Raw genomic sequence first — 14,873 nt, forward strand, 5'->3', positions numbered from 1 at the left:
TAGGGTAGCTCAGGTGGTAAAGGGAAAGAGAAATGGTGGGAAAATTGTGCATCTGAGGGAGGGAAGTGGGCAGGGCTGTCATAGTATGTTATACATTCTCTAAAGAAATAGATACATCATCATCATCAGTAATAAATAAGAGCCCAACCATGGTGGCAAATCTGAGAATTTTTATTGGTTGGATGTGACCTACACAGGATTGGCTTGCACTCTCTCTGGCCTGCCATTGGCTGATTCTGCTCTCCCCTGCCCACCGCTGGCTCCATCAGGCAAGAACCCAACTAGAAGGCCATTGACCTTTGAGGGAGATAGTTCTCTGTTGACAGGTTCTTCTGGGGGCTTACTGATCACTGCTGCCTCTCCTCAGAGCCCACTGTAGGAAGTCCAGGACAATCTGTCTCCCCACCACCACCACAAACAATGCTGTAATGAAGCAAACAGTAAACTATGAGAGGCATGTTCATGAGAAAAAACAGTAGCAGTTCTTTCTCTTCAACTGACACAAAAGGAATGTTCAATCACAGCAGGGGAGGCAGTTCCACAGCAGCCGATAAACAAGCTGCCCCCTTTCCAGAGATCAGCTCCCCTTGGGAGGGGGAGAGTGAATGCCTTCACTTGGGTGGGTGGGAAGACAGCAAGGCTGGGGGGCACTCATCCAGAGGCCTTTAGTGATACCTTTCCAAGCTGGCTGAGGGAGGCCTTTCCTCCTGGGGAACCACTGTTGCCAATCTCCAGGTGAAGGCTGTGGAAGCTGACTGGGTGATTTTAAACCAATCACAGACTTTCATCCTAACCTTCCTCAAAGGGTTGTTGTTCAGATCAAAGGGGGGAGAGGAGACTGATGTAAGCTGCTTTGGTTCCCCCCCGCCACACACTGTGAAGAAAGACAGTCCTTTTCCTATGTAAGAGGCTGCAGGGAGGGTGTATGAGTTCAGAGTCTCTCCCACCAGTAATTAAGGCTGCTCAGCATTCCAGGTAGTCAAAATTCAGTCTGGTTTAACTACAAAGGGGTTGCCCCTTTAAGGTCAAGCCCTTCTGATTTAGGGTTTGATTCCAGGGGAAATGCATGCTTGGAAATAATACTGTTCCACACCAGAATCTTCGCTTAAAATCCAGGAACAATTTATTGCAAAGAAGATAACATTAAAACAAAAACAAAACTCCCATTGCAATGGACAGCCAGTCCTATAAGCAAATAGTCTGATTGTTAAAACTCTGCAGCAAGTGTTGGTTAAGGGGAGACATTCATTAAAATCAGAGCCTCTTGCAAAGTCGGGCTGCTGGGACAATGCCGCCGAAGCAAATAGAAACAAACAGGAGCATGTGGAACTCATAAGCAGTCAACCAATGTCCGAGGATTGAAGATTGCTGTCTCTTCTCACTCCCCCACCAATAGACTTCCCCAACAGAAAGAAAAGGGAAGAAAGGCTTGTTTCCCTTGTGTGTTTTGCTGTCTTGCTACTAATTAAAACCCAAGAGTTTATTGCTCACAGCTGTGGCTACTTAAAGGTATGTGCCAGGTTTCTGGCTTACTCCAAAGAGCTGGCTAACACCATTTCCATACAGAGAGGGAAGGTGATGGAAACCTGAAGTCAGAGGGGCAGATAAATGGATGGCTCCACCTGGGGATTGGCTACCCTATGCCTAGTTGCTTGCTACTGTGCAGCAGCAGCCCCCTATGACAGCTACTGTGGAATACGAGTTAGGGCTGTATTCGTACTGTGGAATACGAGTTATATATATATATATATAATATATATTATATATATATAATTTTTGGCCACTGTGTGACACAGAGTGTTGGACTGGATGGGCCATTGGCCTGATCCAGCATGGCTTCTCTTATGTATAAATAAAATTATCTTAAAAAAATGTTCTTATGGCAGAGATCAGCTTCCCTTGAGGTGGAGGGAGTCAGTGCCTTCACTTGGGTGGGTGTGAAGACAGCAAGGGTGGCGGGCCTCCTTCTAGAGCCCATTGTATTTTTCTTCACAATGGGCCTAACTCCTATATTATATAAAATACTATATAATATGTTACAGCAAAGTATAATTACTTTCAAGTTAGCTAGCATCTGGGATGACTATTGCAAGAACTTGGAATTTCCCCAAGGTAAAGCAATGACTTTATACAGCTGTGGTGATTTTGCATGGTAGCTTATCTTACCAAATCCATAAAATACCAAATCCAGGTGATCTCCCATCATATATACTGCACACAATAATTCCAGGCTCAGAATGCTTCCATGCAGATTCCAGTGCTGTTTTGATACAGATGGTAAAAATGTCTTCTTCGATTGTCCTCTTGATACAAACAGAATTTCAGTTGCTTATTATATATATATATAAAGAGCGGAAAAAGGCCTTTACAGAGTAGGAGAAACAGAAACCAGTACAAATATATCAATTATAATTCCACCTCCCAATAAAATGGTCAAATCTTTCTACCTACAAGTATAAAAATCTTCTTAAATATTACCTTCCTTTCTTCTTTTAGCAGAATAAAAAAAGAATGATGCTTTTAATAAACTAATAATAATAATAAATTTATTTTTATATCCCGCCCTCCCCCGCCAAAGGCAGGCTCAGGGCGGCTAACACGACATGGTATGCACCATGATTACAGTAAAATACAATCATTACAACAAAACAATTAAACAATTAAAATAGATAAAATTACATTCATAAATTAAGTTAAAATTAGAAAGACAATTAAACCATTATAAATTATAGAGTTCAAACTATATATAGGATGGCTAGGTGTCGTTTCCCGGGTTTCATCTTAATGCGAGCTGAAAGAGGACAGTTTTGCAAGCCCTGAGAAACTGATTTAGGTCTCGCAGGGCTCGCACCTCTTCTGGTAGTTGATTCCACCATTGGGGAGCCATTGTTGAGAAGGCTTGCTTCCTCGTTGTCTTCAATCTAACCTCCCTTGGTCCAGGGACTTTTAAAAGATTTTGAGAACTAGATCTCAGTGCTCTCTGAGGAACATATGAGGAGAGGCGGTCCCTAAGGTAGGCAAGTCCTTGGCCATATAGGGCTTTAAAGGTAATAACCAGCACCTTATAGCGAACTCGGTACACAATCGGCAGCCAGTGCAGGTCCCTCAGCCTAGGCTGCACATGTTCCCACCGAGGTAGTCCCACTAACAGCCTGGCCACCGCATTCTGCACTAGCTGCAGTTTCCGCGTTTGGTATAAGGGCAGCCCCATGTAGAGGGCATTACAGTAGTCTAGCCTCGAGGTGACCGTTGCATGGATCACAGTTGCCAGGTCTCTACATTCCAGGAAGGAGGCCAACTGCCTCGCCCTCCTAAGATGGAAGAAGGCGGACTTAGCAGTGGCAGCTATCTGGGCCTCCATTGTCAAGGAAGGCTCCAGTAGCACTCCCAAACTCTTGACCCTGCGCACTGGTATCAGTGACGCACCGTCAAAGGTTGGTAGGGAGATCTCCCCTCCTGGCCCGCCGCAACCTACGCAAAGGACCTCAGTCTTCGCTGGATTCAGCTTCAGCCCACTCAGCCTGAGCCAACCCACCACGGCCTGCAACGCCTGGTCCAGATTTATAGGGACATCGTCAGTCCGGCCGTCCATCAATAGATAAAGCTGGGTGTCATCAGCATACTGGTGGCAACCCAGCCCATACCTCCGGGCAATCTGGGCAAGGGGGCGCATATAGATGTTAAATAACATCGGGGAGAGAACTGCCCCCTGAGACACCCCACAATTAAGTGGATGTCTCTGGGACAGCTCTCCTCCAATCGCCACCCTTTGTCCCCGATCTTCAAGGAAGGAGGAGAGCCACTGTAAGGCTAGCCCCCGAATTCCTGCATCGGCGAGGTGGCGGGTCAGCAGCCAATGGTCGACCATGTCGAACACAGCCGACAGGTCTAACAACATCAATACTGCCGAGCCGCCTCGATCCAGATGTCGCCGGAGGTCATCCATGAGGGCGACCAGAACTGCCTCTGTCCCATGGCCCGGGCGGAAGCCGGACTGGCACGGATCTAAGGTGGAAGCGTCATCCAGAAAATCCTGCAACTGCAACCCCACAGCCCTCTCTATAATTTTGCCCAAAAAGGGCAAATTTGAGACCGGCCAGTAATGAGTCAATTCGGCCGGGTCTGATGTAGCCTTTTTCAGGAGAGGGCGGACCATTGCCTCTTTCAGGGGTGTTGGAAAGTGAAACAATGTAAATCTAAAGAATTCTTCTTAAACAAAAATTAAATATAACCAGTTAATACAAAAGATTTTTTCTTTCAAGACTGTCTCAACAGCAAATTTATCTAATTTAATTTACGCCTATAATAAACACAAATTAAGTTGTTGATTTAGCAAAATCCTTATTAAAAGAAGCACATGAAAATCATTTCTTTGTTCATAGCAAATTACATGAGATACATCAAATACAACTGAATGCTTTGTCTATCTCAGTCTAAACCATTTCTCCTGCTAACATATTAAAAGCAAGTCTGCCAAATTACCAAGTCTACCAAATTCCACAGCAATTATGCTATCTGCCTTTTCACCCTTGATCCTATTCTTACATCATTAGAAGCAGTCTCACTAAATAGGCAAACTGTCAATACATCTACTATATAGAGAATTATGTTAATTACACTCATTAACATCACTTCTTCAAGATCTCTCTTATTCTTTTAAAGTTTAACATCTGTTCATTATTAATAGTTACGTGTTTGCTTATTCACCAGGAAAAGGGGGGGGGAGAACCCAAATTCCAGAGTCCTTTTTCCCAAGGATTAAAAACTTTTAAGTTCCTTTGATTTTTGCACCCAAATTGTATCCGAGGCAGCCCATTTATCCACAGTTTATCTTTTGGTGTCACCTTTCATTTCTTAGTCAGAGTTCCTTGTTCAGCCATTCACCAAAGCAGAAGCAAAAAAATCCAAAATCCTTTTTCCGGATGGCCTTCCAAATCCAAATTTGTTGATTGAAGTGCAGATTTTCTCAACATGGCCTGCCCCCTCAACCACAGGGGGAAGAATTCATCGCCATTTTTCCTTCTCCACTTGATTTTAATGCAGCTTAACTTCCAGGGTAGTATTGAAAGTGCATCAGAAGAGACCATCTTATTTTTCCTTTGTTTGTTTCGCATAGTAACAGTTTCCCCTTCTACTTTCACTGCCATCAATTCACTCTCTTTAGTATTGGACCCCTGTAGATTTACAATTTCATTAGCTGTTGGATCTTCTTCCCTCAAATCATTAGCTGTCAGCATAAAATAATCTCTAAAAGCTGCGTAAATGAGATAAAATCTTCCTTCAAAGATCTGAGATTTGCAGAAATATCTTTTCCATGTGCCATTTCATTAAACGATATAATATCAAAACTCAGTCTTTTAAATCAGATTATATATTCAAAACTCAGTCTCTTAGGTCAGATTGTATTTTTGCTTCTCTCCTGTTAATCCCTGTTCTACAACAGCTTCCACTGAAGTTTTAGAAGGCATTCTTTCCGTTACAGTCAGGTAATGGAGACAGAGCTCTTTTCTGTATATCTCCTTTGTGTTCAGATCGTATTGCAAATTCTTGATAATCTCTTTGATATATATCCAGTTAAAGTCTGGGTCAATTTTAGTAATTATATTCAATCCAGTTTAAATAGTTAAGACTGCTCATAGCGATTCGAGGCCTTTTGAGCTAATCTTTGAGCTAATCTTTTGTCATTATGTAGAGTGACCCATTGGGGGGTAGAGTTAGAAGAAACACCTACTTGTTAAGTAGAGTCGTCACTTTAGAAGTGGAAAAATGTTGCTTTAAAGATGTACTGGAGAAAGTGAAAGCATAAAAGCAATCGGGAGTTCTTTTTCTGCTGATATCAGCTTTCATGGCCGCAGAGCTTCAGGACGAGCACAGAGGGCAGTTGCTGCTGACCCCCTCCCCCCCCCGTGAAGTTCCCATGCTGAAGAAAAAGCCCTCCAGGCTTTTCCTATGGGGGCATCACTTCTGTGACACCCCTCCAACGGCCAGACTCAGAGTTGCAGGCAACTCTGAAGCCAAGATGATGGATTCCGGAAGTCTCACCTTCTGCTTTGTGACCCGAGAAGGCTGTGATTTATTTTGTAAAACTGGATGGGTGCAGGTGGAGAAGTGCTGTTTGCTGTTTGATCCCTGAGCATAGTCAGGGATGATAAAAGAACAGAAGAACAGAGAAGGAAGACAGCAGATAAATATTACACCCCAGTATAATTCTGAGGAAATTCTATTTGTTATTTCTTACTGTTTTCACAACCAAAGTCATAAATAGGATTCTAATGAATTATGTTTTGATTGCTTCCATTTTTATTCACAAACTGAAAATTTTAACAAAGCATCCATTTCCAATGTTATCCCACTGTATGGTGCCATTTATACAGGGTATTCAAGGATGCAGAAAGGGAGCACAATCTGCAGAAACTTAGGTACATATACAGCTTTAGTGCACCTAGCATATTTTGAATTGTTTCTAAAACAATTCATTAGCTTTGCTCAAGTTACTGCAGAAGAAAAAGTTGTTTTTCATATCCCACTTTTCTCTGCCCTAAAGAGTTTCAAGTGGCTCACAATCCCCTTCCTTCCCCCATAACTGGCACCTTGTGGAATAGGTGGAGCTGAAAGAGCTCTGAGAAAACTGTGGCTGGCCCAGGGTCACTAGCAGGCTTCATGTGGAGGAGTGGGGAATCAAAATCAGTTCTCCAGATTAGAGTCCACAGCTCTTAACTACTACACCATGCTGGCTCCCAGATTGCAGATAAGCTAATATACTGGATAGTCTCTTTTCTCTTATTTTGGAATTATCCATGAACAGATTTATCAACACATGTCCATTGTTTGGGGAATATTTGATCATTTTTCATGTGAACATATTGCAGGCTGCTGAATGCTCCTTAACTGCTTGCTATAATTTGTTTTAGGAATTTCCTCTCTGTATGTTGCCTTCACTCACTAAACCACATGGTCTTGGTCGTCATCCAAAACAGGATGAGCTGTATTTGCAAGACATCTTTCAAGATGGGATACAAATATACGAGCAAATACCTGGCCTACAAAGGTTAGCATTCTGAAGCAACGTATTTGGGTACACTATAATAATGAGCACATAATTGTGGCTGGTTCACACATATTGATTAAACTAGAGGCTGGACACAGGAAAAATCCTTGGGTCATACACACATGACCCTTCTGTGCTGGAACCTTTATTGGAACCAGAGTCATATGAAGATGTCTTACACTGAATGAGACCATTGGTCCATCAAAGACAGTCTACTCAGATTGCTAGTGGGTCTCCAAGGTCTCAGGCTGAGGTTGTTTCCATCACCTCCTCTCTGCACCTATAACTGGAGATGCTAGGAACTGAACTAAATTGGGACCTGTGAATAGCAACATATAGATCAGTAAGATTCATTCTTATGATCTATCCAATGTTTTCTGAAGCCAGATGGACTGTGCTACTAGAACTTATCCATGAAGAAGTTTACATGTGTAAACTCTAGTTCATATGAGATGTTGAAAAAAATTAACACATGAAGTTGCCTTATATTGAATCATACCCTTGGTCCATCAAAATCAATACTGCCTACTCAGACTGGCAGCAGCAACTCAGGATCTCAGGCAAAAGTCTTTCACATCACCTACCTGACCCTTTTAACTGCAGATTCTGGGGACTGAACCAGGGACCTTCTGCATGTCAAGCAGATGCTCTACCACCGAGCCCTGACTCCACTTCTGTTCTTGGACAGAGGACAGGAACTTGAGACCTGATTCAATTTCATAATGCATATGTAACCTACATGTTGGGTTTGTCCCAATGATTCAGTGCCATTGCCTTTTGTGAAGGGTTTTTTTTTTTTTTTTTAGTAACTGTCAGTTGTAATCATAGAATCAAAGAGTTGGAAGGGACCCCCAGGTCGTCTAGTCCAGCCCTCTGCACAATGTAGGAAATTCACAAATACCTCTACCTAAATTCACAGGATCAGCATTGCTGTCTGATGGCCATCTAGCCTCTGTTTAAAAATTTTCAAGGAAGTAGAGCCCACCTTGAGGTGACTGCCTAACTTATCCAGAAGGACAGTTAGAATCCCTAAAAGGCAATGGGAGTAACTTACTTCCAGCCAACCAAAAGTGTACCACTTATTGAAATTATGTGGATGTTGTTTTCCATGTCATGTTTGGTGGTGTACATCAGTGTGCTTCAGTTATAATTGAATAATCTATTTAAATTTGAGGAATGGGAGTAATGGATTCTTTTTCTGGCTGCAATCCTTTCATTTCCTTTGTACCCACAGAAGCTCATTGATTCATGAATCTTGAGCAGCAGAAGACACTTATTCCTTTCCACACCCCCGCAGATGCAAGGGCTAAAAGAACTAAGACAAATTTTGCAGTTGCTAGAGTGATTTTAGAATCCTTGTCACTAAGCAAAAGAGCCTGGGTTTCTGGAGGTTAGGGGGATGATTGGTTGAATAAAGATTTACTATAGTAATCCCTAATAATCTCAAAAAAATCTGCATTCCAGCACGGAATTAAAGGATGTATCAATCCTGTTAAGGCAACAAGGGCAAATTCTGTCAGTATATGGTATATTCATAGAATCAAAGAATCATAGAGTTGGAAGGGGCCATACAGACCATCTAGTCCAACCCCCTGCTCCATGCAGGATCAGCCTAAAGCATCTCTGACAATCATCCAGCTGTGTTTTGAAGACTTCCAATGAATTAAAAGATCTCCCCTGCAAAACCATTGTAGGTAAAATGTTCAGTCTTGCAAACAAAAAAGCTCTGCAATAATGTGGGATGGTAAGATAGTACATATGGGAGGGGTAAATATTTTGGGTAAGAAAGACCAAAAATAGGGGTGAGCATACTCTGTGGGTTCTCAGAATCAAACTACTATGGTTAGTTTCCAGGACACACTTTCTGATTAGAGAAAATGCTTTGATTTTACCCATCTCAAAAATGTCATCAATTGGCATGTCAACTTTTATCTGTTTCTCAACCAGGGCTTTCAACCAAGTTGATTTGTGGGTATCTTGGTTTAAAATGGCTAACAAACTATCTTCAACACAAAGCTATTTTAATCTCAGTTTGAAGACACATAGCCATGGTCTTGCTCCCAAGGATATCTGTCCAAATTCTGCCCATAATACGACATCTAACATACAGCAAGGAATATTCAATATTTTCCTTAAGAACTGGGCTAGTGGTTGATTGATATTATCAAATAGCTTTAATCCAAATAGCTGAACCATAAAGAATGAGGGGAGCCACTTTCAAATTAAAGACTTGTAGCACTCCAGGAATATACTCCCCCCACCCTTATTGTGAAAGAACCTATTTATGGCATTTGCACAAGGTTTTGCTTTATAAAGCACTGTTCTAAATTGGGGTGGGTGGGTGTCCAAGACAGATCTGCTGAAAACAGAATCTCTACATAGGAGAAGGCCATGACTTGCTCAATATTGGAATCATTGATAAAACATTGAGATGGGTTCCATTTTCTGGTCTTGGCGATAACTAGGATCTTAGATGTTGGGTAGTTAATCATCAGGCTTTCTTGACATCAATTACTGGAGAAAGACTGCAAGCCCTTTTTAGTCTGACCCTGATTCAGGACAAGATGATGGCATCACCCACATAAAAATAGGTACACACCAATTGCAGCTAATTTAGGTGGATGACAATAATCATCGAAAACTGATGCTATGTTATTTAAAAATAAATTAAATAAGAAAGGTGCCAACAAGCATCCCTGACAAATCCCCTTTTCCAAATTAAATGGATTTGTTATTCCCATTGTACCCACATCATACTTGGGCAGCCAAACCCAAGTATAAACACTGAATAAGTCCTAGGAGCCTTTTGATTATGTTCAGGGTTTGTTTTGTAGAAAAAGTCCAGCAGGAACTCATATGCATATTAGGTAACATCCCCTGACATCACCATTGTTTCACACAGGGCTTTTTTGTGTGGAAAAAAGCCCAGCAGGAACTCATTTGCATATTAAGCCACACCCATTGACACAAAGCCAGCCGGAGCTGCTTTCCTGTGCGTTCCTGCTCAAAAAAGCCCTGATTATGTTTATTTCAACTTTGATTATTTCACAATCTAGAACAAGTAATGGAGTCTAGAACAATCAATGGAGTCTAGAACAAGTAATGGAGCCTAGAACAAGTAATGGAGCCCTCTTGAGGTCAATAAAAACCACATATAATCCCCCCTTAAAAGATTAATATTTCTCAGCCACTTGATAGATAACTAGGCAATGGTCATATGTTGAGGAGTCCTACCTAAATCCTATTTGTTCACACCCTAGTATGGTTTTTTATTCCATCCAATCCTGGAATTTCGTTAGTAAATAAGAAAAATATAATATCTATAGAAGACAGAAGTCTGATTAGTCAATCAGAGTATGTGTCACTTCTGGATCCCTTTTAAGATATTTGGATAATAATAGAATGTTTCCGTAAATCAGATGGAGCCAAAAGTCCACCATAGCCATGAATAGTTTGTTAGGGATTAGATTACAGCCTGGAGCTTTTCCTAACTTTATATCCCTTTATAAGGTAGATGATCTCCTTAATTGATACTTCAGGTCAGGATACTGTTGCGTCAAGAAGAAGAATAACATATGTACTTGGCCCATTAATATGTATTTTATTAATACAGTACGGCATTTTAGAGGCTGGGTCTATTGACAATAGACCAGAAGGCCTTATTATTATTACTGATAGCTGATATGAGATATTTCCATTTCTTATTAAGGGTAATTCATTTCATTTGTCCTAATCAGTTCTCTGTACATTTTATTCAATTCTATCAACTCTCAGAGGATTTATATAGTTACTACTTGCAAAACTGACTTCTGGCCCCAATGGTGTTACTTTTTAACTCATGATGCTTCTGTTGAATACACCTTTTCATTCTTTTCCTGTCACAATTAAACCAGATATTCCTATAGGCAACAAGCCAACTACCTCCTACACTTGACTGTGCAGTATTCTCTGGCTACTTGCCCTAAGTCTTACTCACTTGATGCTCTCTTGGTCAGGCATCACAATGCAGTTAGACTTCACTCCCTCTCATCATCGAGATGATTGTGAAGCTATCTTCCTATGGTTGTCTGTCACTCGATCTTTTGGTGTGGCTTCTAGCCTGATTATATTCTGGTTGCTACATAACAGGCTGATTGACTAGCCAATCCTAAACAGGATCTAATTTAGAGCTGTCAACTAACTGACATCTAGATGACATGCTGTCAGATCTAGATGATCTACTGTCAAATGGATTCTTACACAGGTGAGAGTAATTAACCTGGTATCTAATTAGGTAATTGCCTGCAGGCACAGCTAACTTACAGATACAAATCCTAATATTACTTAAACAAAATGATACTGACTACTACAAACACATATGGTGGATGAAAAGTTCATTTCTTGACACGGGGAGATGGAAATCTGAAGTCAGATCACTTCCCCTACAGAAAACAGCTTCCTTGAAGTGCATATCCTATGGTATACCATAACACAACCACGCTAGGCCAAAAAAGGACAGATCACACCACAAGCACATGCTGATGCTAAGAGCAGCAAGGCTGATTACAACAGGAAAAAGTGGCAATAACGCACCTCAGATTAAAGGAATGATGAGCTTCAGAGTCTGTGTGATCTTCATCATGGTATGACACCACATTGAATTTATGCTAAATGCCCAAGGCCAGGGCATTCACCCAGAGCCTCTTTCTAGAGCCTGTTGTATTTTATTTTTGCAATGGGCCTAATTCCTAGTCAAACTTATATTTGTTGTAGATAAAATTGGAAGTCTTTTTCTATTTTATGTATGTTTGTTCTGTTATTTTTTATTTTATCAATAAAAACTAGAAGTTCTGAAAAAAAGAGGGATTGGGACCCTCACTTTCTAACAGGATCAAGCTTTCAGGTAGGTGGAAGTTTTTCTTATGCTCTTATCTCTTCCTCAATAAAACATTCTTTTACGATATCCCCTTCTCTCATGCAGCACTAATACTTGATGGATTCATTAAAAGCATTTATTGACTTGGGAAAGGAACATGCTGTTTTTAGAAACAGATAAAGAGTGGAAAATTGGCAAAGATACCAAAGGTAGTTCCATGGTTCAAATGTAGCATAATTTTCAACATATCATTTCACAAAAGCATCAATGGTTCTGTCCCTGAAAGACTGCGGAAATTAGCTGACTAATAAACTGAATATAAATCCAATTTTTTTTAAAAGATGATTTTTTTCTTGGTAGGCTGTCATAACTCTAATGGAATACTGGAATGAGCAGTGCATCTGGATCCAAGCATCCTCCTGATCTGAATTTTTAGGCTGAGGTAATAGCCATCAGTGACTGATTCACTATGTGTATTCCTTCATGCACAGTCAATAGTGTCCACTATAGTGCTTTCCCTAGTAACATCTCCAATAGATTACTGTAAATTCTTTACATGAAGTTGTCCTTGAAGAGTATTTGGAAGCAGCAAGCTACCAGTTAGCCAGAATGAATTCTAGTGTTAGTTCCTGACGGCATGTAAGATTGATCTAGCAGGACACTGATAGGTTATAGTTCGTTTTCAGGCTAAATATATGGTGCTGATGTATATCCAAGTATCTTCCTGGTCTGAATTTCTAGACTGAGTTACAACTGATCTTCAGACAACACAAATCACTTATTATTTATTTATTTATTTATTTAAAACATTAATGCTTGTAAAGCTCTTTTGAAGTCCTTTACTGTGGACCTACTTGCAAAACTGACTTCTGGCCCCAATGGTGGACCTCCTGATGGCACTTGTTTTTTTTGGCCACTGTGTGACACAGAGTGTTGGACTGGATGGGCCACTGGCCTGATCCAACATAGCTTCTCTTATGCTCTTATGTTCTTACTATATTTATACTCTTAGTACAGATAATTTTCTGCCAAATGTGGGAAGATACCAACATTTCTAACGAAACCTGCCAGATTCAGTGTTTTGGAACTTTTAATGGGCTTTTAAAACTATTTAGGTAAGCATTTTATAGTTTACCTATTTGGTTTTATCATTTGCCATCTTTATTTTTTTTTCTCCTTATTGTTTATCTGTATAGTTTTAGGCCGTCTCTCCCCATATGTTCCCCAGAGAGTGCTTAGATCTGGTTCTCAAAATCTGCTAACAATCCCCGGGCCGAAGGAGGCCCGCCTGAAGTCAACCAGCGATAGGGCCTTTTCAATTACAGCCCCTGGATGGTGGAACCAGCTACCAGAAGAGGTGAGGGCCTTGCGAAACCTAGGGAAGTTCCACAAGACCTGTAAGATGGTCCTCTTCTGGCTAGCATTTAACTGATTGGGATTTAAAAACTGTGAAGGAAGGTTGTAAGAATAACACCAAACTGATTGACTGTTTCTCTGTTTTACTGTTTTAATTTTTGTAAATTATTTAATGTATTTTACTATTTATTAAGCCGATTGTTGAATTTTATGTTGTGAGCCGCCCTGAGCCTGCCTCTGTAGGGAGGGCGAGATATAAATCGAATAAATAAATAAATAAATAATTTTATTGATGTTTTAATTTCATTGACTTTATTTTGTTTCTTCACTTAAAAACTGCTGTGTAAGAAAGCAGTCATATGAAAACTTGACCTTATTAATGACTCTGCATTACTTTTCCAGCCCCTTCAGCCCTATATACCAGCCACCACCAGGTTTGAAAAACAGCTGTGAAACTGAAAAAGGTCTTTCCCTCTTAACAGGTCTTTCCCTCTCAACAGTAAGTGAGAGAAGCCAGTAGACAGGTTTTGTATGTTTCATTGGGATTCTTAAGGTGAGAGGAAACCTTTTCAATGTACATTGAATGATATTAGTACCTGACTGTTTTAATGTTTTAGTTGTAATTTAATTATGATGCATTTATGTGTTATTTATATGAATATTGCGATTTTATGGGTTGTGAGCCATCCTGAGCCTGCTTTGGTGGGGAGGGTGGGATATAAACCTAATTAAACCTAAACCTAAACATGGAGGACATAATAATATTGCTTTTTTTAAAAAAAAAATCATGAGTGAAACTAAAAAGCCTTTACCAGCTACTTTTACAGTGAGTGATGAGAATCCTGGTGAAATTGATGAGTCTTATCAATTTCATCAGACTCACTGATGTAATGGAAGAAAATCTTTTCACTTTACTCACTTTTCCCCTTCCTTCAGAATACTGGTATTGCCAGTGGATAGAGATGGGCAGATCCAACTAGGGATGGAAAGTAGTCCTTTCCCTTTTGCATTGGAAGTGGAAAACTTGCAATTGCATAAGGTATAGACCAGGAATCCCTAACCTTTTCTAGCTTGTGGGCATCTTTTGAATTCTGGCTTAGGATGGTGGATACAACAAAAAAATGGCTACTGCATGAGGTGGAGCCAGCTACAGGAGAAGATGAAGAAGATATTGGATTTATATACTGCCCTCCACTCCGAAGAGTCTCAGAGCGGCTCATAATCTCCTTTACCTTCCTCCCCCACAACAGTCATCCTGTGAGGTGGGTGGGGCTGGAGAGGGCTCTCACAGCAGCTGCCCTTTCAAGGACAATCTCTGCCAGAGCTATGGCTGACCCAAGGCCATGCTAGCAGGTGCAAGTGGAAGAGTGGGGAATCAAACCCGGTTCTCCCAGATAAGAGTTCGCACACTTAACCACTACACCAAACAGACTGTCAGAGAGTGAGATGATGCATAACTGTAAGAGTAATTCTTCAACATTTCAAGCAGATGCTCTGTTTAATGTTTCTTTTTAATGTTTGTGCCATTAAATTGAAACATTGTTTTAAAATATTTTCTTATATCCACACTGCTTTTCAGAAGCTCTGCTGGGCAAAAGCTCCACCCACATTTAA

Source organism: Heteronotia binoei, chromosome 21 (assembly GCF_032191835.1).
Source record: "Heteronotia binoei isolate CCM8104 ecotype False Entrance Well chromosome 21, APGP_CSIRO_Hbin_v1, whole genome shotgun sequence".
NCBI classification, from domain to species: Eukaryota; Metazoa; Chordata; class Lepidosauria; order Squamata; family Gekkonidae; genus Heteronotia; species Heteronotia binoei.